At 44.1% G+C, this 25,214-nt stretch overlaps 1 protein-coding gene across 3 annotated transcripts in view; it reads left to right on the forward strand.

Annotated features, from left to right (window-relative positions):
* Window positions 1-14,435: 14,435 nt before the first annotated feature.
* The window catches only part of OCLN (occludin), a 34,520-nt gene continuing 23,741 nt past the window's right edge, over window positions 14,436-25,214 (forward strand). The window contains exon 1 of one of the 3 annotated variants that reach the window (XM_073584028.1): window positions 14,436-14,698. The gene's annotated coding sequence lies outside the window, so the exon portion shown is untranslated. Of the gene's footprint in view, window positions 14,699-14,820; window positions 15,162-15,484; window positions 15,509-25,214 lie in introns of those variants that run through there. The other 2 variants (XM_073584027.1, XM_073584029.1) reach the window with 2 other exon arrangements.

A 25,214-nucleotide genomic window follows, 5' to 3' on the forward strand; every position in this document is an offset into this window, starting at 1 on the left:
GACACAGGGCCTAATGTATGCCTTTCCGCCGCCCATTCTCATCCCGGCAGTAATAAGGAAAGTCAGGGAAGACAGGGCACGAATGATATTGATAGCCCCCTTTTGGCCAAAAAGAACTTGGTTTTCATGGCTGAGAATGATGTCAGTATCCGACCCCTGGGTTCTACCAGATCTCCCCGACCTTCTGTCTCAAGGTCCCGTGCTACACCCTCGAGCAGTGAACCTCCATTTAACAGCATGGAATTTGAAAGGGCACTGCTGAGGGGGAAAGGGTTCTCAGAAAATCTGGTTCCCACGCTACAAAAAAGTAGGAAACCGATCACAACCAGGGCCTATGGTAGAACTTGGAGGAAATTTCTATCCAGCTCCGGGGCAAGGGTTCAGGATGGAATGCAAATTGATAAAATCCTTGAATTCCTGCAAAAGGGGTTAGAACAGGGGCTGGCGACTAATACACTGAAGGTAGAGGTAGCGGCTCTAGGCGCCCTTTATAATCAGGATGTGGCAGGCGACTCTTGGGTAACACGATTTATGAGGGCCGCAGCCAGGTCTAGACCAATAACCACCCAGAAGATACCATCATGGGATCTAAACCTAGTATTGTCTGCCCTAACAGGACCCCCATTCGAGCCCATTCAGTCAGCTCTCCTGAAAACCTTATCATTAAAAACGATACTATTAGTGGCCCTAACATCCGCTCTCAGAGTGAGTGAAATTCAAGCCTTGTCAGCGATACCCCCATTCACTAAAATCCTGGGCGATAGTCATATTAAGACCTGACCCAGCATACCTACCTAAGGTGTCAACACACTTTCATAGGTCACAAGAGGTAGTCCTTCCTTCCTTCTGCCCAAACCCTAGGAATAGGGGAGAGAAAAAATTTCACACTCTAGATGTAAAGAGGTGCCTAGTTCAGTACCTAGAGGCCACCAAGGGATGTAGGAAGGAAGGGTCTCTTTGTGTGTTTCCAGGGACCTCAGAAGGGGCTCGAGGCATCCAAGAGTACCTTAGCAAGGTGGATAAAGGGATGTGATTGCCCTGGCGTACTCATCCAGTGGGAATACCATCCCGGAAGGTTTAAAAGCCCACTCTACAAGAGCAATGGCGACCTCATGGGCAGAAAGATCAGAGGTATCAATAGAGCAGATCTGTAAGGCGGCCACCTGGTCAACACCTTCCACCTTTTTCAAGCACTATCGCCTAGATCTAGCCTCTACGTCTGACCTGACCTTTGGGAGAAGGGTCCTTCAGGCGGTGGTCCCTCCCTAAGCTACCAATCTCTGAAATTCTCTCTGTGGTGCTGTCATGGGTGAGAGAGAATAGCTTAGTTACTCACCGATAACGGTGTTTCTAGGAACTCATGACAGCACCCGCTTATTCCCCCCCTTTCACGTGTGCGGTGAGCACGGTTTAATGTGTGTAGAGTCTTTTTTTGTTAGACACGGGGCTTCTTATGCAATATTATAACGCTATGTATATACTTTTGTTGTTAACTAACTGGGAGACCCTCTGATGCTCTGTAACCAACTGGGGGCGGAGGAGAGGTGCCGCCTTTTTATCTGTAGGTTCTTGTCCTTGATGGGCGGACCCCCTCTCTCCGTGGTGCTGTCATGGGTTCCGAGAAACACCGTTATCGGTGAGTAACTAAGCTATTTTCCAATGCTGACAGCACATATCAGATACAACATATATATCAAATCCATACAGACTTATTAGGTTATACCTTTTCCATGTAACCAATTTACCTTCCCATCCCCCCTTTCCAACTCCCAACACCTTGCCAGAGAATCCCGTCTCTATGTCCATACACTCCCATATTCCATCACGTTTGAGCATGAATATGATGTTACCACTAAAAGTTGCTACCGTAGAAAAATTCTATCTTTAATCAGCTGATCAGATGGTAATCCTGGAGAATCTAGCCATGGTCCCCATTACCCTACATGCTTGTGCATCGCATTACGTTTCATATACACTCCTTTTTCCAACCAGATATTACTGTTTATCCTACCCTTCATTTCCATGATATTCGGGGGTCGGGAGTCCAGCCAATGGAATGCTATAAGCTTGGAATAAAACTCTGCCAATGCCTATAGCCAGGTGAGACTCCGGGTCAGTGCCATCCTCCAGTAGCCCCAGCACACATACACGAGGATCTACTGCGAGTTGTATCCCAAATACTCTATCCACCAGAGAAAGAACCCCCCCCCTCCAATACGGGCCTATCTTTGGACATTCCCAAAACATATGCAATAGATGAGCTTCCCCACACTCGCATCTAGGGCATTTTGCATCTGTTCGCACTCCACTCTTATGTAGGAACCCGGGCGGTCCTGTAGACTCTGTGAATCAGGTAGATCTGTGAAAGTCTCTGGGCTTCGCACGGTGACAACCTAGGAACATTTGCCAGAATCTCCTCCTATTGTTCACTTGTTATAGGGCCCACCTCCGACACCCACCTAGAGTACACCCTTATAGGGGGCTTCTCCAACTGGTTTATTAACATATGTGTAATATATACTGGATATCATACCCTTTTTATGGGTTGCTGAAGTTATATCTATTAGGGGGGTGATGCTGTAGCTTCAGATCTGTGTTTCCCTGTGTAGCCAGGGCATGTCTGATCTGTAAAAACTGATAAACAGGTATGAGGTAAGCCAAAATCTTCTTGAAGTTGTTGGAAACTTTTAAAAGGAGAATTGTTATATAACTGGTTAATCATACATATACCCTTTCGCTCCCAGTTGGAGAATCCCCCAGTCTAAGCAACTCACTATATTTGGGATTATTCCAGATCGGTGTATATTTTGTACATTCTGAGATGTCCATGTATTTTCTGCCCCTATCCCATACCTTGTACATCAATGCCAAAGTGGGGGCAAGGGTTCCCGAACCAGGCAAAGCTCCAGCCTCCAAAAAGCACATTGGCAGCATCCATCCCGAACATTGCACCAGAATATCACCCACTTTCCCAATATTTTCTTTACTACCCCACCCTTGGAAGTGTTGTAACTGAGATAAAATAAAGTGTACAGTCATGGGTCAGGGATCGCTAATCCGCCATCATCTTTATCAAGTTGAAGAGTCAACAGTTTAATTCGAATGCTCTGTTTTCTCCATATTAACTCTCTAAAAATGGTTTGTATCTTACGGAACTCAGGAGGAGGAATCCAGCAAGGCGCATTGTGTAATATGTACAATAATTGGGGCATTAACACCATTTTTATAAGATTTCCTCTGCCAATCACCGATAAAGGTAGTCTCAACCAGGCATTTACTTTCATCCTAAACCAAACCAATAAGGGGTCTATAGTGGTATGTAGTCCTTGGGTCTATTGCTTACTATTATTCCCAAATATTTAAATGTATCTCTAATCTGTATTTGTGACTGTTCTAGCTCTTGGGATATAGGCATTGGATCTACTGGCATAAGGACCAATTTATCCCAATTGATCGGGAATGTAGATTTTAATACAGTTTTGTATCATCATTTTTTCATCATGTTGCTATCCATTTGTCCTGTTTTTACAACCGTACGACATCAGTTTTTACACATCAACAATAAAAATAAAATTGTATAAGACCAAATACATTTTTCTATTTTAATTTCAATAGATCATTAAAAACGGATGCCATATATGGATTAGGTCGATATGACATCTGTTCATTTTTCTTTTAGCACGCCTACTGAGCTTGATGGGTCAGATCCGAAAAATGGATTACACTAATACATGTGGCATGTTGTCTGGTTCTGTCCTTAAAGGAAATCTGTTACCAGGTTCTTGTTAACTCATTTGATAGTAGCATAATATAGGGCAAATGACCCTGATTCCAGAGAAGCATTACTAAGGCTACTTTCAGACTTGCGTTACCAGGCGTAGCGTTCGGCCGCCGGTAAGCTCCGCCCCCGGCCATGCCCCCGGCCATGCCCCCTCCGGTCAGCTCCTCCTATGGTCGCATGACGCTGCATGCGATCAGGGTACCGTATATTTAGCGTTTGGTACGCTGGCCGTGCGCTGGTATGTTTTTGCCGGCGCATGTGCCCTTTTTGCGCTGCGCCGAGCGCACAAAAATGCAACAAAGTGCATTTGGCGCACGTCGACCAAATGCACCTTGTTGCATTTGGCCGCCCCCAGCGGCGCCCCTCCGGTCAGCTCCGGAGGAGCTGACCGGAGGGGGCGCGGCCGGGGACGGAGCTTAGCGGCAGCCAAGCGCTGTGCCTGGTAACGCAAGTGTGAAAGTAGCCTTAGTTTACTCTGTTGTAGATGTAGCAGTGCTCATAAAGCTGCCCCCCGCTCATACCACTGATTAGCAGCTATCCATTACTTAATCTTAGTTATTCAAGGGTTAAATAAACACACACAATAAGAACAAAGTATTTTACTTAAAGAATACACTACACAGTTTTAAAATCGTTATAATACTCCAGTCCTAATCCCATATTGAAGCCATTGTTCTCTTGTAAAAAATAATAAACCAACAATATACATAACCTGTCCGGCGATCAGTCACGTCCCACGGCGTAAATCCATCTGGGGGGGTTAATCAATTTACAGCTGGAGCGCTGCTAATGCAACAGCTCCGACTGTAATGTAAAACTACTGGGGAATGAATGGAAGCAGCGCGCACAGGCTCTGTGACATCACCGATTGTTAGTGAGCATGCGCCGGCTGCTTCACATTCATTCCCCAGTAGCTTACAGTCGGAGCGGCTGTATTAGCAGCGCTCCGGCTGTAAACTGATTAACCCCCCGGGTTGGTTCACAAACAGAGGGGGACCCCACGTCGAGTTTTCATTCATTCTCTCATGCTCGCTGTTGCCGGCAGGAGAGAAGAATGACAGCCGCGTTCAGCACCAGCCGCCGGGGAATAGCAGCTTACAGTAGCGCTTCTTCCCCAGTGGCCACCTGTGAACACGGAGGACAGTGTGTACTGTTCTCCATGTTCACATGTTCAGCACATTTTGCGGACCGTGCACTCCCACAAACACTGACATGTCAGCGTGTTTTGCACACGGACATGTGCAGAGAACCATTCATGTTAATGGGTGTACGTGTGTTAGTGTCTCCGGTACGTGACAAAACTGTCACTAAACGTACCGGAGCCACTGACGTGTGAAACAGGCCTCATATTGTTTGTCTGCTCGTTTCCACATCTACAGATACTTGCCAGGTGCTGAAGATAGCTCACATCACTCCCCTGTTTGCGCTGCGATCAGCGCTAGCAGGGGACCATGTTGAGAGTTGTATTGAACTGTTAACAGCGAGAGCAGGCGGCATCAGATGGGAGTATACATCAGTCGCCGCCTGCGCTATAAATAAATTTTAAAAAATAATGTCCCCCATCATTTTTGACAACGAGCCAAGCTAAAGCTGGGAGCTAGTATTCTCGGGCTGGTAAAGGGCCATGCATATTGCCCCTCCCCCACCTTAAAAATAGCAGCCCCAGAAAAGGCACATCTATTAGATGCCCAATTCTGATGCTTTGCCTGGCTCTTGCCACTTGCCTTGTGGCGGTGGCAAGTGGGGTTCATATTTGTGGGGTTGATGTCACCTTTGTATTGTCCAGTGACATCAAGCCCACAGCTTAGTAATGAAGAGGCGTCTACAAGAGAGCCGTCCTTTTTCGGGACTACGAAGAGATTCGAGTAGAACCCTAAAAACCGTTCGTTTGCAGGAACGGGAACGATGACCCCTGCGGAAAGGAGGGAGGAGACGGCCTGAAGGAACCCTGGAATCTGTGATCTCTGTCTTGGGGATCGAGACAGAAAGAAGCGACTGGGGGAGAAGAAAACTCGATTTTGTATCCGGATGTGATGATTTCCCTAACCCAAGCGTCGTCGATAATGGATAATCATGCGTCTTTGAAAGAGGAAAGTCTGCCTCCCACCCTGGAAAGATTTCCAGGTGGGGGTGACCCGTCACTTAGATGAAAATCTGCTGGATCGGGAGCCTGAGGACCTGGAGGGCTGACCTCTGGATCTCCAGCGGGGAGCTGGTTTATAAGAAGGCTTTCTCCAGTCTCTGGAAGCAGGATGCCGGTACTGCTAGGATGAACCTTCTGCGGGAGAGGAGGGGCGAAAGGACCTAAATGGCCGAGAAGCCTTCCTGTTAAAGAACCTCTTAGGGCGGGACTGGGGAAGGGAAATGCTCTTTCCACCAGTGGCATCCAAGATTCGCATTCCACGACTTCAACCAAAGAATGCGACGTATGGCTACTATGTTGCTGTTAGCTCTTGCTACGCACCCAGCCGCGTCCAAGGAGGCAGCCAAAAGGTATTTGCCCGCATGACTAAATTGGTCTGCTAAATCCGCCAGCTCGTCCTGAGGGGCTGCTGCTGAAATGTGTTTGCGCAGAATCTTTGCCCAAGCCGAAATGACCTTCGCCACCCAAGCGGAGGCGAAGATAGAACAGAAGGAAGCGTCGGATGCCTCAAAAATTGACTTAGCCAACAACTCTATTTGCCTGTCTGTTGGATCTTTAAGAGAAGCTCCTCCATCCGGAAGGGAAAGAACCGTCTTAGAGGAAATCCGAGAAACTGGTGGATCTACCTCGGGAGCTTTGGTTCATTTCGTGACTAGATCTGCATCGAAGGGATATAGTACATCTGAGTACTTGCGGCCTGAAAAACGTTTCTCAGGATGTTGCCAGTGATTGGCTAAGGAAGTGTCGAACTCTTTGTGATTAGGAAAGGTTCGAGATGGAGGCCTCGCTTTCTTAAAGGAAACAGGGCATTCCTGAGGGGGTGCCTTATCCTCCTTTATCTTGAGAGTTTGGAATATAGCCGATATGAGACTACCATATCCCGAGTTCTAGCTATGTTGTCCGCTTCTGAGTCAGATCCAGATTGGGAATCGTCTGACCTAGGATCGTCTGTTGAGGATGGAGACAAAGAGCGTAGCCTGGGAGAAGCGGAGGGACCCTGCGAACTGGAAGAAGAGCCAGACAGGACCCGCTTCCTAGAGCCCCTACCCGGCTTGTCTGTCTGAGGGTCGCGGTCAGGTGCTGGCGACTCACCGTGAGAGGCGGTCGGCACACAGGTGGCTGCAGATAGCTGGGGTAACCGCTCTAAGACCTGGACCAGAGATTGAGACACTTTCGTGAGATCAGAGACTGACTGAGACATCGCCACGGCCCACTCAGGGGGTGGGGTGCTCTCAACCCGGGGCTCGGAGTGCTCCTGAGGGGCAGACATGGAGGAAGGGCTGCAGGACGGACAGAAGGGAGACGACTGACCTGATACCCACTTCTTTTTACGGCGCGCGCAGGCGTAGTGAATAGCGGTGGGTCCTAGAGCAGAGAGCCCCTGCAGGATTGGGCATATGTCAAGGGGTAGAAACACTGCCTGATGTGGAACTGCGGATGGGAGCTAATTCTAGCGTCAGCTGAAGCAGCGCCGAGCCTACCAAGGTTCAGATGCAGAAAAAAACAGCGTTGTGTCCCCCAGGAAGAAATCTTGTGAAGAGGCAGGAAGAGACGCTAGCGGTGGGCGGGGCTTAATCGCCAAGCCCTGATTGGAAGAGGACCGAGGAGGGGGCGCAGTAAATGTCCCACTGACAGGGCTGAAGTGAAAGCAGCACTGTGATATGCTGTAAAAGTGCGCGAAGAAAGCGCGCGCAGGGAAAGGGGAGAAGCTTCCTTAACTTTTTTTTTTTAAACGAAAGTGAAAGTGCTCCCTCTGCCCTCATGAGCGATGGCGCGCCCGGAGCAAAGAAACCACAGGGACAGGACCCACAGAGACCGGGAGGCCACAGGGATAGGAAAGTCACAGGGACAGGGCAGCCACCGGGTAGGATGCTGCCTGTGGAGGCCACCGCTGAACCCCCCGATGATGAGCGCGTCTAACAGCGCTTGGAGAAGGAAAACAGGCGGGAAATTCAAAAAGGGAGAAGGGTACTGATCCTGATAGCGTGGTGCAGGGCTGTATTTTAATACAGCGCAGTACTGGCTGTAACGCTGCAGGGCTAGGGTCCATATTTGAGAGCGGGGCTGGAGGGGACATCTGGATCCGCTTACCTGACATCCTTGAGGAGGATGACCGCAGGGGCCCACGATAGCCAGCAGGCCGCTGGGAGAAACGATCCTCAGTACCCGCACTATGTCCGTATGGTGCAGAAGACGGCTCATGGTAGGGGAAACGTCACCGCTGGCGACTGCCGTCTTCCTCTCAGCCCTGTCCCGGGAGAGGGGTGAGGAGGGTACTCGGCTAGGACCGGCCACCGTTATAAGCCCTTAGCACCCGAGGGTGATAGGGGAAGGTCCTGCCTGCGGTCCTGAGAGTTGCGATGTGGGCAATACCACATTGCTAGCTCAGCCGCATTAATAGGAAAAGCAGGATGAACTCACATCCCGTTTCCTGATGCTGTATCTGGAAAAGAAAGGGGAAATCATTATAAAACACAACTAAAACCTGAAAAGAAAAGGATTAAATGCGGATCTGGGGAGATCCCGGTCCGCCTCCTACAGACACTAAGCACAAACTGAGGTGCTTGGTGCCTGTCGGTGGGTGTATACTGCAGGGGAGGAGCTAATTTTCTTGTTTTGCATAGTGTCAGCCTCCTAGCAGCAGCAGCAGCATACACCCATGGTATTCTGTGTCCCCCAATAAGGCGATAAAGAAACACAGTTTTCCGTTTTCTATTTAAAACTAACAAACACAGTCAGAATCAACTAACGCCCATTCCATTGAAGCCCTCATCTCCTGAGGAAAAAAAACAACCCTATTCCTCACCTGTCTGTCGTTCTGTCCATTGCTGTCCAAGTCTGGGGATAAACAGTTTTCAATATGGATGGTGCCAAGATATGCGAGAGTACCTGTCCTTTTTTATTTAAAAAAAATAAACAATACTGTGTTTTGTTTTTATTTCAAATAAAGGACTTTATTAAAGGTGACATCAACCCCTCTATTCTTGATAACCGACCTTGCCAAAGCTGACAGTTGAGGATTGCAGCACCCAGCTGTCATTTTTCTTAGCTGGTTATCAAAAATACAGGGTAACCACACGTCTTTCTTTTAATTATTTATAGGGCAGCTAATGAATACTCCCATCAGCTGCCGCCTGCTATTAACAGTTGAATACAAATCTCAACATTGCCCTCTGATTGCAATAATGTGAGCTGTCTTCATTACCCGGCGCCAGGGAACAGCGCGAACATTACTGCTGATTCCCAGGTGCCGGCACATGTGATACTGATGTAGCACATGGTTGTCACATGTATATCTCCAGTACTGGTTTTTCCAGTACCGGAAATATCAGGACTTGTAAACGAGTCCTTAGGCACAGATTGTTTCACAAGAAAAGAAAACTTGGCTGTACTTTCCTACCCCAGTTCATGGCTGGGGGTGCTGATGTCATGTTGACAGTGCTGCAGCCAATAACTGAGCTCATTGGCTTTGCCTGAGTAGAGGGCACAAGCTGCTGAGCTCACTGATTGCCTGCAGTGCTGCTGATATCAGCGCTGCAGACAATAATAGACAGCAGGAGCATCCAATGAGATTCAGAGCTGGGTCCGGGAAAGATGAGTAAATAATAAAATAAACTCCACAAGTGTTTTCTGAAACAGAAAAAATCCTATTCAATTAAACTGCAATTTATGTCTGCCTAAAAGATTACTCGCTAAATCCTCCAGGATATATGTTCTCCTATGTTTGCGTGGGTTTCCTCCGGGTTCTCCGGTTTCCTCCCACACTCCAAAGACATATTGATAGGAAACTTAGACTGTGAGCCCCAATGGGGACAGTGATGATGACGTCTGTAAAGCACTGTGGAATTATTGGCACTATGTGAGTAAAATAAATAAACAGAGGAATTCTTAACTCTAATTATAGAGCCATACTGCAATAGAGCTATACTGCAAATCTACAGGTACAGAAAAATAGCAAATTATAGAATCTGCCTCCTAAAATTTTTTTTTTTTTTTAGATTTTGAACAAATCATGGATTCTCCGCAAGTACAGGAGAATAGCTCAGGAAAACTGCTCCACGTAAATTAGGCTACATTTGTATTTTTTTAACATGCTCTTTTATCACATTTTTTATGCTGCGGTTTGGTGTGTCATTATTTAAATAAAGCTGCCTTATTTTTGAAACTTTGTTATTTTGATTTCACTGAATTTTATTGACAAACGTAGGAGCAGATTACATGCGTTTCTGATGCATTTTTGCTGTGGAAATGCAGTAAAACTAATGCGTTTTGTACCTGCGGTTTTCTGCATCTAATGTAAGCCTATGGTGAAAATCTGCACAGAAAACTGAGTGTAGCCGCAAGAGAAAATGACATACTGTGGATTTGAAAAAAGCACTGCAGGCGAGTTTATGCAGCATAAATAAGAAATCCCATCCACTTTGCTGGAACCGTAAGAGACAGGAAAAACACGCAGTGTAAAAAAATGCGATAAAAGCTCATTTTGGGAAGTAGCCGAAGAGTAGAGCGCTACATCAGTCATACTAGAGCTGTAGAAGTTGAATGGATTAAGAGGCGCACGACACAATTCAGTGCCTCTTCTGAGTGGCGTAGGATTTTAGGTGTAAAAAGTGCAGGCACTTTTGATGAATTTGACAGGTAGGTGTGGGGAAATTTGTGCCAAAATTCACATATTTTTGCAAAACTCTCAATCGCAAAAAAAATGCTAATTTTTAATGCATTTACACCACTTTTTAGGCATAAAGGCTTTGATGAATTGGCTCCTATGTGTTTAATCAAGATGCAATTGAAAGGAGGATCTAGCAGTAGGATATGTGTAGTTTCACATAGAGATGAGCGACTTTGCCTTTTTTAGGGTCGAGTCGGGTTTCATGAAACCCGACTTTCTCAAAAGTTGAGTCGAACGAAATCGACCGACTATCGGGAAAAGTCGGAGGTCCGACTGAAACACGAAACCCAATGCATGTCATTGGGGAAGCAAAGTCGGCAGGGAGTGGAGGACACCTACATGCCGGAACGCTTTTTTAAAGTGCGCAAAATCTCTCTCTCTCGAAGCTGCACGTCATCTCGTTGCCCGCAGTGTACGTCCTTGCTCATTGGCTGAAAAAAAAAGTCACGTGCAAGCATTCTGTGAAATCTGACTTTGGCGCTCGTGTCACCGACTGCACGCTATGGTCGGGTTTCGCTCGGCAAAACCCGACTTTGGCGAAAGTCGACGACTTTTGAATCTGACCGACCTGTTTCACTCAACTCTAGTTTCACATGTTAGCAGTAAAATAATCTATCTCAAATTACTTGCCAATTTCCATGGTGAATGCTGGGCACTTTGCTGCAGTGTTTATCCTCTGAAAATCTGTATAGGAAATTGACCTGCAGAGGATTTAAAATCTGCACCATATCTCAATTTCTGTACTGATCCACCAGCACTTATTTCACAAGTCAAGTTGTGTGAGGTTGATCCTGCAACGTGTCGCTGCTGTCACCCAGCTTCTAGAGCTGGTTGAAATATGGCAATGTTTTAAAACACAATAGCCTGCAGGAAGAGCCAAGGTGCTGAATTTACTTTTATCAGGAAGGCAAATACTAAACATTAAATCAATGCATAATAAATTTACTTTTGATATGTAATGTACACACCATGGAACTGCTGTGCTTAAAAAGCAAGATAACATTAGAAATTAATATGAGATTATCTAGATGTACTAATCGAGCAGGAGATTAAAATGAGAAGTGTACACAATTACTGTAGAAAAAAAAACATGGAATGCACATCCAAAATGTATACATCGATCTATTGTGGCTAATAAAAAATTTACAACACTGAACACAAGGTTCTTGGTTAACATTATGATCAAAATGTGTAAATTCACTGTAGTGTCACATCGATGATCTTATTGGGTCCATAACATTACAGATGCAGCAACACTGGCAAAGCAATACCACACCAGCAGGGGAGCGACCTAAGGGCCCTCAGTTCCCATGTAGCAGTGCAAAATCCAACACAGCACCAAGGCCAAGTGGAGTGATAACAAAAAAAATCCATCCACACCTTTCACATGGTCGCAGTCAAAAAGCTGAGAGTAAAATAGGAACCCCATTCAAAACGCTTGGGCAAAACGGGAAGCGTGCTGGTGGCAGTGGGCTTCATACAGTCTGATCATAAAGTTAAAGAGGTTGTCCAGTACTTTTTCATTGATGACCTATCCTTAGGATAAGTAATCAATATTTGTTTGGCCAGGGTCTGACACCCAGCACCCCTGCCAATCAGCTGTTATCGGTGGTCACCAGCAGGAACCACTCACTTGCAGAGCTGGCAGTCTTCTGATAGTGGCCATGACAGGCTACTGCATATCCGCCTCCTATTGATTTGAATAGGTGGAGGATGTGCAATACCAACCCTTGGCCACAACCAGAAGACAGCCAGTTGTCCGGCAGCTGCTACCGATACGGATAACAGCTGATTGATAGGGGTGCCGGGTGTGAGATCCTGACCGATCAGATTGATGACTTATCCTGAGGATAGGTCATCAATTAAAAAGTAGTGGACAACCTTTTTAAGATTCTCATGTTCAGTTTTGTAAATGTTTGCTTAGCCAAAATAGATCATTGTATGAGTTCTAGTTGTGCGGTCCATGTCTTTTTTTCTACAGTAATTGCATATTGCCTCTTCTTTTTGTTGTCTTATTTTGTAACAACACATTTCATTTGACCCAGGTATTTTTAAATTAAGAAACTGCAGAGGGGTTCTGGTTATTTTGTTCTCCGTTTTGTCTGAGACAATGTGGAAGGTGAGAATTTCTGATCCTTTCACTTGGTGTTGGTGCTGTATGGTGGCTATTGTTGCTGTGACCTAGAATAGTGAGATCTTTGCTTGATCCTTGCAGTATGGGTGCTGTGGAGCACCTGGGTCACTTCACCTGCTGGTGCAGCATGGCTTCATTGTTGGTCGCCAAGGTTATGGATCCACTAAGACAGGGATGTCAAGCTCAAATACAGAAAAAGCCAAAATTAAAAGCTTGGCCAACCTTGATATTTATTTTAAAAAATTTCTACAATTGATGAAGTTTTTCCTTCTCAAATATTACTTTTTCATATGGAAACAAACTTAAAGGAGTCGTGCCACGAATAAAGTACTTTTTAATAGATCTTAGAATAAAATATTGGTATAATATGTTATGTAAAAACAGTAAAGAGAATATGGCCCGATGGGCTAATTTAAATATGTAATAACAAAGGGTAAAAAATCTGGGATAATACAGATGAAATATGGTGCAAGCAAGTGCCCTCAAATACAGTAGGATACCCCCAGTAATAATGACCACAAAAAGTGCTCCAGACAGTGTAATGGGCCCCATATAGTCCTTCTTACAGTATAAACTGGGCCCTGTATTGCCGTCCATACAATATAATGGCCCCAGATTGTGCTACACAATGTATAATGGGCAACGCATAGTGCTCCATACAGTATAATGGGTTCTATAGTGCCCAATAGAGTATAATGAACCCCATATAGTGTTCCATACAGTATAATAGGCCCCACATTAAAAAAAACATAAATACTCACCTCTGCCCATTTGCACGCTGCTCCGGTTTCTTCATGGTGTCTTTAGATCCTCTGCACACCTCGGTACAGCGGGAACGTTGTAATGATGTCATCTCGCCCGCTGTGCTGAGATGTCAGACGGAGAGGGGGAATGACGGGAAAAGAACTGTCAACTGATGCTCCCTCCTCCATCATTGCTTTCAACTTTACTGGCATCTAGGAGATGCCAGTTACATGTATGATGCCAGGCAGGTCAACAGCCCCGCGTCACCGGCCAAGTATACTCACCCTGCGGGCCAGATTTGCATTAAAAGGTCTGCTATGGCAGTGGACTTCATACACTCTGGTCATAAAGTTAACTAAGATCCTCGTGTTCAATTTTAAAATTTTTTTTTTTTTTTTTGCTACAATAGATCATTGTATGCGTTTTCGATGTGTGGACCAAGCCTCTTCCTATGATTGATTAATAGCATAGAGGGGAAAAAAGTAAATCCCCTCAGGGAAAAATCTCTCCTAACGCCCCCATGGTTGAAGGGGAAATCAAACTTTGCAAGCTACTCTACCAGCAGCGGAGATGAAAAATTAACCTTTCGTTAGCCTCGTGCACCTCACTGCGGCGTGTGTAGTCGACGTCAAACCGCGATGCACGGAGGAGATACGGGGCCCGAGCTCAGAAGATACAGAAACGGACGGTTACCTACCTTCTATACTTGTGGAAATATGATGAAAACAAACTCGCTCGGGGTCCAATGGACCCCAGGAGACTAATTAAATGCTGAAACAAAAAAACAAACAACATTTTATTCAGCTTTGCAGCCATTATTCTACTATATTACCAGTTTAAACCGCTCATAGTGGTGAACAGCCCTTATAAGATAATGCAGCAGGTATTCTAGAGTCTATTTCCGTTACAGACGATTATATAGTAGAAAAGTGTCCAGTCAGGGGTCTCCCGTCCACCTGAAGAGGCATTTTGGAAGCAGCTCCCCACCAGTCACCTCTCCAGTGTTGGTTGCCGGCTAAGCTTGGGTGGACATGGCCTCATTTTAATTGACATTTACATTTATTGGTTATTCTTATGTACCCCATAATACACTGCTGGCTGCCGCCTTATATGTGGTGTGGTTATTGTAGTAATATTGCCTTTATTGGTTGGTGTCTGAGTCCCTGTGTAACGCCCAGAAGACACGATGCCAAACTGGAGCAACTCATGAGAAAGACACCTTCTGAGGTGATTTTTATTCTGTTAATGTGTCCTGAATAATTACATTGTTCCAATTGTGTCCACCACATTGTGATAAAGTGTCCCTTTTTTTGTTACACGCCGCCATGTTTCCCACCACACACATGGTGACCTGGAGCTCAGAGGTGCAATGTCCGCTGCACCTGCCCTCACCCCTGTCCGGTTCCTCTCAGGCTGCAGTCACACACAGCAGGAAGAGCACGGTCCCTGCAGGGAGTGAGGAGCCGGCAGCGAAACCTGTTCTGCCGAGTTTCAGGTGTACCCAGCTCCGCCGCCGCCACGCCCGGCTCCCCGGGGTGTGGGGGAGGGGAGAGGCACTGAGAAAGGGGAGGCAGCGCCAGGACCGAGCCTCCAGTAGTGCCTGTGGAGAAGAACATTCAGCGCTGCCTGGTGGTGCGGAAAGTCTCCCCTTCTCGTGTGGACATTGAGGAGCCCTCGGCTGCTGACAGAGGTGAGAAGGCTCCTGATCTTCTGTGATCACAAATCCTCCTGTGGATAGAAGATCTGAGAGATCACCTGCTTGTGACATTGTAGAACTTGTGGGACGACAAGCCCCAGCATTCACCCTTCTCCGATGATGGGGTCCTCACCTGGGGGGATGTGGGATCAGTGCTTGTTACAATCTACGTCCATATTTGTTTTAGGGTTTTCTTTGTTCCCTTGCCGGAGAGTGCACCTGTCTGTCCACATTGCTATTCTGTGCCTGTGTTTTCTTAGTAAATATCCTCCTAAAGCCGGGAGCTGATCCCAGAGGAGCAGGGGACGTTTCCCTTGGGACGGAGCCCATCGCTGTTAAGGGTTTGTTTTACATTTGGTCATAGATGCAAAATTAGGATAAATAATCATCACAAAGTCTTCCTTACAGGCGCGGGCACGTCCTGACGGTGTCACAGATCATACTTCTTGTCAGATACTGTTTACACCTCATGAGTCGTGAATGTTGAGGGGCCTGTTATATGGACCCCATCTGGCGGCACACGGAGTACTGCGTTATGGCCGTGGAGGCAGTCCGTCGTTCACCTCTAGAAGCAATGTCTCTAGGACAGAAAACCCCTCTGTAAGAGTATGTGCACACCAGTTCGGTCAAGTAGAAGACGCTTCAGGGAACACTGGTGATTTTTCCTTGAAGCGTCTTTTTGGCCATTTCTTGTGGGGTTCTTGGGTTTTTTTTTGTGTTTTTTGTATTGTACAAGTTAGTGATTAGCAACATCCAAGCAGAAACCGCCTGAACAATGGTCAAGTCCCTGCTTTTAACGGCTTCTTGTCTTTGGAAACCTGACTCTCAAAAAGCCTGACCGTGTGCACAGCGAGTTGTTTTTACGTTGCGTGTGTTCATTCTTCTTAGCGTTTTAGGTGGGTTATGGAGCAATCCCTCCTGAAACAAGACGCCATGTGCACTTACCTTTGTTGACTGCCTCACACCTTGCATGCAGGACACCAACAGCTCTGGTGGACCCCATTATAGAATTTGCTCCATGATGGTGTCTGTTATTTTAATGGCACATATAGTGTAGTGATCCTCACACAAAGTACTGAATTCTTTGGGAGTACGCTGCAGCAGGTGATCTGGTTGAACAAAAACCCGTCGACTGAACGGGACACAAATTGACCTAGAAATTGATGCAGGTTTCAGCATTGAATTCGTGAGCCAATCTGACACTTGCGAGCGGAACCTAAAGGTTGCTCACCAAAATAAAGGTGGGCTTTTTTTCTTCTTCTTACCAGTAAATAATATACGGCAGATTTCCATCACTGGGTTAGCACGTTAGAGGCACAAGACGTTAAGTGATAGGAACTCGGAAATGGACGTACGTTCCCAATGAACAGAAGAAAAATGGCCACAAGTGCTTTTCTGATCTCCAGCCCCTTTTGCCTCCTGTCAGCAGTATTGGACATACAAAGAGAGATATTGTCGAAGGCAAATATATCAAAACCAATGCTCCCTGGTGTACGACAAAGAAAAAGCTGAAATTGCTAGGAGGCAAGACAGATGTTGGGGTGAAGTGCTGTCCAAATGCCGCCTTATGTATTTAACAGGAATGGGGCGTTCACTTTTTTGCATCCTACCGTTGACGCGAGTGGAAAGCTTCTGAGCGCTTTTTTTTGTGTTGTCCTATTTTATTTGGGCCCCATTAAGTTGGTGGACAATGGAATAGTTTGCTTTTAAATGGTGTTGTACAGTTGAGCGATTTAGGTTTATAGTAACATGCAATGATCGCCAAGCACACAGGATCGTGGAGAAATGCTAGACTGGGGTATAAACCGTGTTGTCACATAATATAGATTCCAATAACCGTCGTGGTAGCCGTTCATTTGGTCTCCTTCATTTGTTCCTGCTTTGAAGCTGTTATTTAGCTCCAACAACTTTAGACTGACGCACGCAACGTGTCTTTGGTCTTTTGTTCTTTGTTATATCTTGCTTGACTTGCTTTCCTGCACAGAGCTGCTCCTTCAGTGCTGTGCTTGATCAGATCACATTAATTGAAGAACTTCCCTGTTGTGATATATGTGTTGCAGAACTTATTTCTTTTCTTTTTTTTTTTTTTCAATTTAAAGTCTAATCCTTAATAACATGGGGTGGGGTGAAGGGGGCTCTACTGCTTGGGAGGTGCTTGGAGTTAGTAGATCCAGCTTATCCATTCATTACACTGATGATGATCATTTTTATTTAATGGTCACTATGTAACACTACATTTCCATGGGCAGTAACAGAGGATTGCTAGGAACTGGAGAAGCCATGTTTTGTTAGTTGAAGGAATTGTCCCCTTTTTTAGTTATCCTTATATATTGGAATATATAGGAATACTAAAAAGTATTTATCGTGTGCTGGATTGTGGCTTAGTTTAAGAGAAATCTTCATTAACACTTGTGCCAAAAGTTTAAAGATCTCCTTAAGTTTTTCCTCTGGATTCTCAACTTGGGACTCTATTGCTTGGACATTCATCTAACTCCAGTAAGTGAACTACAAAACTGGTTCCCAGTTCACCTTTACCACACCAGTGGAGAACTAGTGCCAGTTGGGAGAGCTAATACTTTTCTTGTTTTAACGATCTATTAATTATGGTCAGTGTATCCATTCTTAGTTTTATGTGGACTTCCGAGAGAGTCTACGTGTACCTTTTTATCCGAGCAGAAAGTGCTTAACGTTGGGACCAGTGTGTTTCTCCATTATATACAATTTTAGAAGACCTTTTTCAAATTATTTTGGTGCCACGGACCTAATGATCCTATGTGTGACATTGTCTATTGCTGTATAGAAGTACGAGGAGCCGTTGCTGTTCAGAATATTGTGATCACTTGTTTTTCTCAATCTCCTGCGACTCAGATTTCAATGACTAAACCTTGAGTTGAATGTCCCAGTGCGAAGAAGCGAACTTTACACTGTAAAAATGTCGACAATATACAATAAGGAAGCATGAAAGTTTATGGCCCCAGGAAATGTCACAAGTCACGTGCATCTACCGTAGTTTGTTTTCAAACCTGCAAGAAAGCTGTGTAGTTTCTAGTGAAATCTCCTTTGAGTTTTTCTAGGTTTTGGGTTCTTAAAATAATGCCGTCTGTGTAAAATATCATAGTTGGCAGCCAAGTACTGAAATTCCTTTGGTTGGTAATCACTTTGATCTCATGATCGGGATGAAGGCTTATACCCGTACGCTTGTCGACTGGTACAGTCTTAAATGTACGATAAAATAACTTGTAACCTCTCCTTAGCTAAAGTGTTCACATATAACAATGTTGGCACATTTGATGTCAGGAAAAACCCCCACAAAGAGGCCGCTCCTTCTTCCTCCAAGTATAATGCATACTTGGCCCTTTACAGTCTTGGCTCTGATGATCACAGCAGGATCCTTGGTGTGTTCCTTTAGGAAAAGAGAGCGAAGGAATGTAATGTTTGCAGCCATTGCTTCTCTGTGAAGCTTTTTATAGACCTATTGTCTAAGAGCGGACCATGAGGAGGTGGAAAGCCAAGTGTTAAACACCTGCATGTGATATTCCAACCAGGACAGCCGCACTTCGTAATAATCTGGATTAGTTGTATATAATGATTTATTACCAATTGGGGATAATATTCTTTGTGTATGAATGCTCAGAGGCCACAACAACCTGATCTGCTGCCACTTGTCACACTTACCATTCATGCACCAACAGAGCAATGGAGTTTCATGGAGCTTTTTTTGTTCTTAGCGCATCAAATATGCAGCAATTCTGCAAAGTGGTTTTCAAGAGCTATTGGTTTGATGTGACCTAGGCAAAACATGCAGTCTTGTCAGAAATCACATTCTGAGCCTTCTAGATTATAAAGCAAACTAGGAAACTTGCCCAACCCTTGGTTCTTCCAAATAATGCACATTATATGTGTGTGTGTGTGTGTGTGTGTGTGTGTCTGACTGCTACTTATTATCTGTCCCATTTTTAAAGAGCACATGGACCCTCTAGTGTAGAGACAGCATTGCAGAAATTCATTCAACAGCTATTTCTGGTCTATAGAGCTTTACATGTGTCCATACTATCAGCTATGCAATCCTTAATCTTTCTCCAACTTGATATCCACCTTGATCTGCTTCCAGAGGTTGGACAATGCTCATAATGTCCATTCCAAACCTCCCTTTCTCCACCGCCTATTGGGCCATGTGCACACGTTGCAGATTCGGCTACGGATCCGCAGATTTAGGTGCATTGTACAGTACCGTTGTTTTCAATGGTAAACTGAAAAACGCTGTGCACATGCTGCGGATTTTTCTGTGGGTTCAAATCGGCAGCATGTCAATTCTTTGTGCGTAATCCGCAGCTGTTTCACACCTTCTCCATTGTGGAGATGTGAAACCGCAGGCTAATCCGCAGGTAAACCGCTTTTGACCTGAGAATTTACCTGCGGATTTTTCTAAATCCGCGCGGAAAAATCCGCTGGACCTAAAACTGTGCGCACATAGCCTTGAAACCAGAGATCTGCCTATACGCAGGGTGTCAATTTTGACATTGACAAAATATTTGTCAGCAGAATCTGTTAACAATCTCATATCTCTATAAAACCCTTTTTTTTTTTTTTTTTTTTATTTTTTTTTTTAATATACCTGTCTTACTTTGAAAAACTAAAATGAGACTGGGTATATATTAACCTATTCAGTCAATGTCTGGTTGACTAATACCATGGCTAATCATAAGGCCCCGTCTCACATAGCGAGATCGCTAATACGTCACCGATTTTGTGACGCAACAGCGATCTCGCTACATGTGACCCGCAGCAGCGACCGGCCCCCCTGCTTGATATCGCTGATCGTGCAGGAATGTCCTGGGCCATTTTTTGGGCGTCGGCGTCCCACTGGCCAGCATGCATCACTGTGTTTAATTGCTGGATCGTTGCTGCGTCGCTCAAGAGATCTGCCTGTTTGGCAGCATACTAGCGATCATTTAGCGACGCACCAGCGATCCTTACCAGGTCGTATCGTTGTCGGGATCGCTGGTGCGTCGCTAAGTGAAACGGGACCCAAAGACTAGGTAGGCAGTCCTTCCATGTGCTCTTGAGGGAGATCAAGAAGTAAATCCTGTGGGGACCTGGGAAGCCTCTGAATGGGATCTGGGATGTGACTATCACGTCCTTAAGTTGTTGGATTCTTTTGTATGCGCATTGTTCTTTTAATGCTGGGTTTCAGAGAAGGGTATTGGTACGCAATGTGTCACAGCTTTCCATATAGCTGCCGACTGGTTAGATTGCCCATGCTGATCTCTGCAAAAAGTGTTCTCAACGGTAGGGGAGAGGGGGAAGGTTGGAGCTGTTCATGCTGGTAGTATACATGGATCCGTTGCTGTAATTAGAAACCAGTGGGTGCCGTACCTGTTGGTGATTGTAGCTGACAGGAATAAGAAAAGAGGGTAGTTTCCAGCACAACCAACTGGATAAAAACTAAGTTTATTGAATCAAGTTAAAAATCTCAACACCTACTAACGTACTTGGGCGCCTCGTTCACAACAGTTCTTGATATGGACCATGAAGCAAATAAAAATGGTGGATTGATCTGATCACATTTTACATTTCATGGATGACTAGAAGTGATTGAACCTGATGACAGATGAGATTCTGATGCTCTGGAAAAACTTGCAGTATATCATTTGTTTTCCACATTCCTACACCTACATGTTGGGTTATAGGTTGAACTCAATACCTTCAAAGCTTGTTGCAGACAAAGTGTAGCCCTTCACGTACCAACTTCCTCCAAACAGGTGTTTGGATACACATAAATTTTCAATTTGTTCCCTGAGGACATAAGCCAGTGACAGAAGAATCAGCAGCGGTTCTCTCATGGTGAACATGAGCACTCGACTGAGCAGAGCATTCCTGTGAGAGGAAAGTCCGCCTGACAGTGAGCTGACTAATGTGTATGGGGACCCATAAACACTGAAATAAAGCCTCACCGTCCCACCACCTTTTTTTTTTTTTTTTTTTTTAATATATAATTAGGACCCTTCATCATGATTGTGGTGAGCTCAAACACACAACCATTTTGTTTTATAAGCAACATTTTTGGGTTGTAACAGTTTACTTTATCAATGTGCAACTTTTGGCAGAATACTAGAGGTTGGAGGGCGAAGGCCTTTATGTAGGGGAAGTGACGTATTGAGCGTTTGGGGCACATACGTTGTGCTTAAACTTGGCCTATGTCTGTACTGATTTGGTCATCTGTGAGTGATGTCTGTAAAGATGCAATGGGCCCAATTCATCAAGGCTTTGAAGGCCACATTTCTGGTGTAAAAGCCTTAGAAAGTACAAAATTTATGTGCAACTCATAGTTATGCATAAATGTAGCAATTTTTGGTGCACGTTTCTCTAAGTTCCACCAAAAATGGGTGAAGAGGGTGGGACTCCACATCTTGTCTAATTCATGACTGGAGTGAGATTTCTGGCGTAGCGCACAGAGGTGTGTGCCGCTAGTCAGACACTCCAGATTCATGAAGAGACGTGCACATCCCCTCGTCGGTCTTGATGAATGGGGCACTTTATGCGTTAAACAGGCTAGAAGGGAGCGGAGCAAAATAAAATGTATACGATGTTACCAGAAACGCAGAAATCCTTTGGGGAAAGCATCGCCCGTCTCTGGCTGTCATATCGCAAACTGTGGTTTCATCACTGAGTAAATTGCTGCTTTTTGCAGGTCAACGTGATTGGACATTAGTCATTTGGGGTCTGAAATTGTGCTGTAGTTTGTGTTTTGTGAAAGCTGTGTCTCATAAACCTGTTTTGCTTTCACTTTTTAAAGCTTTAGTTGTGTAATCTTATGAAATTGATGTTATTTGGAAAATTGACTTTTGTTCCAATCAGAATCTAATTTTGTCGAGGTAGCAATTTCCAGGTCACAAGGAGCTTATGCTTATTACCTGAACAGTAGTGGTGCTCTGTGCTCACGACTATTAAGATTTTTGACTGGTTCAAGAGGTCTTTTGTTCTAATTGGTCTTTTGTTCTAAACAATGTTACCTTGAACCTCTGTACAGTCAGTCCATTGTTGGCAACACACTGTCAATTGTCATGAAACGTAGTCAGGTCTTGGCGCATATATATATATATATATATATATATATATATATATATATTTTTATATTTATTTTTTTTTCATTCTTTATCTGAATTTGTGGGAGCGAAGCAGGAAATTCACAGAAATGTTGCAGCCGTCGCTTGATACACACCAGTCAACAATACAATACTTGGGTCCATTAGGTTTTCATTGTGTTCTCCATGTTTTACCAGAGAAAGTAGCACAACATGCTGTATCACTGGACAATTCTGCAACATGGATTTTACCAAAACATGGGTTTTAACCCCTTAGTGATGGGGCCAATTTTATAAATTCTGACCAATGTCACTTTATATGGTGATAACTCTGGAACGCTTCAACAAATCCCAGTGATTTTGAGATTTTTTTTTTTTCGTGGCACATTATACTTTATGATAATGATAAATTTAGGTTGATATGTTTTGTTTATCTATAAAAAAATATCAGAAACTTGACAAAAATGTAAAAAAATTGCAATTTTCAAACTTTGAATGATTTTCCCTTTAATCCAGATAGTCATACCACATAAAATCATTAATAAATAACATTTCCCACATGTCTGCCTTACATCAGCACCATTTTTAAAACTCTAATTTATTTTGTTAGCATTCTAGGAGGTTTTAAAAATGTAGCAGTAATTTTTCATTTTTTTCAAGGAAATTTACAAAATTTATTTTTTTGAGGGACCTATCCAGGTTTGGAGTGACTTTGGGGGTGCCATATATTGGAAAACCCCAAACGTGATACCATTTTAAAAGCAGCACCCCCTGCCATATTGAAAACTGCTGTCAGGTAGTTTATTAACCCTTCAGGTGATTTTCAGGAATTAATGCAAAGTGGTATAGCAGGAATGAAAAAGTGTTTGTTTACCACCTAAATATCGCTAACGTCTGAACCGACCACTATAGCCTGGAGACTCTAAGGCCGCTATTTGGCCATAAACTGCTATGGCAAACATCAGAAACACACAATCATGATCTTGGTGTGTCAATTAGGTTAAAGCGGAAGCCCCCACAATCTATTAACCATTTATTTGACGTAGTCACTTCTGATAGCAGCAACTAAGGGGTTAAACAGATATGGACGGTGCCAACACCGATCATTTGTGATACAGCAAAGTTGTCAGCTATAATGTACAGTTGACAGCTGCTGGATTGTCACCTGTATTGGGATGCTATTCTCTTATATCTCAGGTCAGTAAAAAGACTTATTGGCTGTCATTAAGGGGTTAAAGGACCAAAAAAGCCTCTCCCCTGAGACTGTTGCACAATAAAATGATTTTTTTTTTTATCATGAATGTAGTTTTGTTTTTTGTTTTTTTTCCCCATGGCTAAAAGAATCCATGAAAACTTGTGTAGTTGCATAGAATAATTGGACATTGAAGCAAACTAGAAAAAAGTAATTGTATTCTTTCAGCTATATCTGTGCATACTGTCTCTGTATATGTAATACAGCCACAAATGGAAAATGAATGCCATGAATGGCTTTACCCATTATCCGATAAATAGCAAAATTGGTAGAAATAATGTATTAAAACCTAGCTTTTATTCCCATTCAACCTTTAAAAATCAAATACAAAAAACCACAAACAGGTGCACAGAGTGCTGGTGTAAAGTGCTCTATAAAAACAAACCGTATTGTACCACTTCTGTGTCCTAAAACAAAGGACAACTGGTTATGTAAACTATGCCACTGTGTCCCATTATATCACAGGTATCATAACCGTATAGACACAAATAGACAGGTCGGTTTCCTGTAGGTTCTGGTTACCAATCGACCATTTTCTCCTCTTTCAATGACTGTCCAGGAAAGATAACCTGTTGGCATTAACCTCAGAGGTGAAACTGAGGCCGATATCATTTTCATTAAGGCCTTTTACAAAATTAACAAAACTGTTCTCATCACCCTTCCATATTACAAATACATCATCGATGTAGCGGAGCCAAAGTACAATTTTGTCCTCCGCCACATCGATGTGTTCACCAAAAATGGTATTTTCCTCCCACCAGCCCAGGAGCAGGTTAGCATACGAAGGTGCACAAGGGCTACCCATCGTGGTGCCCCTGAGCTGGTGGAAGTACTTGCCATCAAATAAATAATTCCTCGTGAGACAAAACTCTAGGGCTTTTCTAACAAAAGTGTTATGTTTCATGTATTGAAGGCCTCTGGTTTTCAGGTAATAGTCCGCAGCCATCAACCCTTTCTCAGGGGGATGGATGAATATAAGGCTTCCACATCTATTGAACCCAAAATCATATCGGTGTCCAATTCGATGTTGTCAAGTTTCAATAGAAGTTCGGTGGTGTCTCTCGTATAGGAGCTTAATGACATAACAAATGGTCTTAGAATTTATGTTAATTTGAGGAAGTGTTTACCCTGATAAATTGTGTTCCATGAGTAATATGCAATTTATGCTGTTTGGATAAGTAGCGCACATGGATTTATGCTGAGACATGTTGGATAACTGAAGGTCCATTTTGCGTGTTTGAAATAATATTACCAATGGCAGAGACCTAATGCTGTAGGTGGTTTACAGATACATTATAGGTCCAGAAATTTGTCTGTGTCTATACGGTTATTACACCTGTCATATAATGGGACACAGTGGCATAGTTTACATAACCAGTTGTTGTCCTTTGTTTTAGGACACAGAAGCGGTACAATACGGTTTCTTTTTATAGAGCACTTTACACCAGCACTCTGTGCACCTGTTTTGTATTTGATTTTAAAAGGCTGAATAAAAGCTAGGTTTTAATACATTATTTCTACCAATTTGCTATTTATCGAATAATCTGACATTGGTCAATATACCCCTGCTCTATTGCTTTACCCATTATCCTGGCTATTTTTAATCCCCTTGGGTGGTTTTATTTTTAATTAGCAGTTAGCTGCAGATATTGTCTGTCTGATGAAAATCTTTTTGTACTTGGGTCCTGACACTTTGGTTATATGTAACAT

This window comes from Dendrobates tinctorius, unplaced genomic scaffold (assembly GCF_039654945.1).
Source record: "Dendrobates tinctorius isolate UK_male_01 unplaced genomic scaffold, ASM3965494v1 ptg000083l, whole genome shotgun sequence".
Lineage (NCBI taxonomy): Eukaryota > Metazoa > Chordata > Amphibia > Anura > Dendrobatidae > Dendrobates > Dendrobates tinctorius.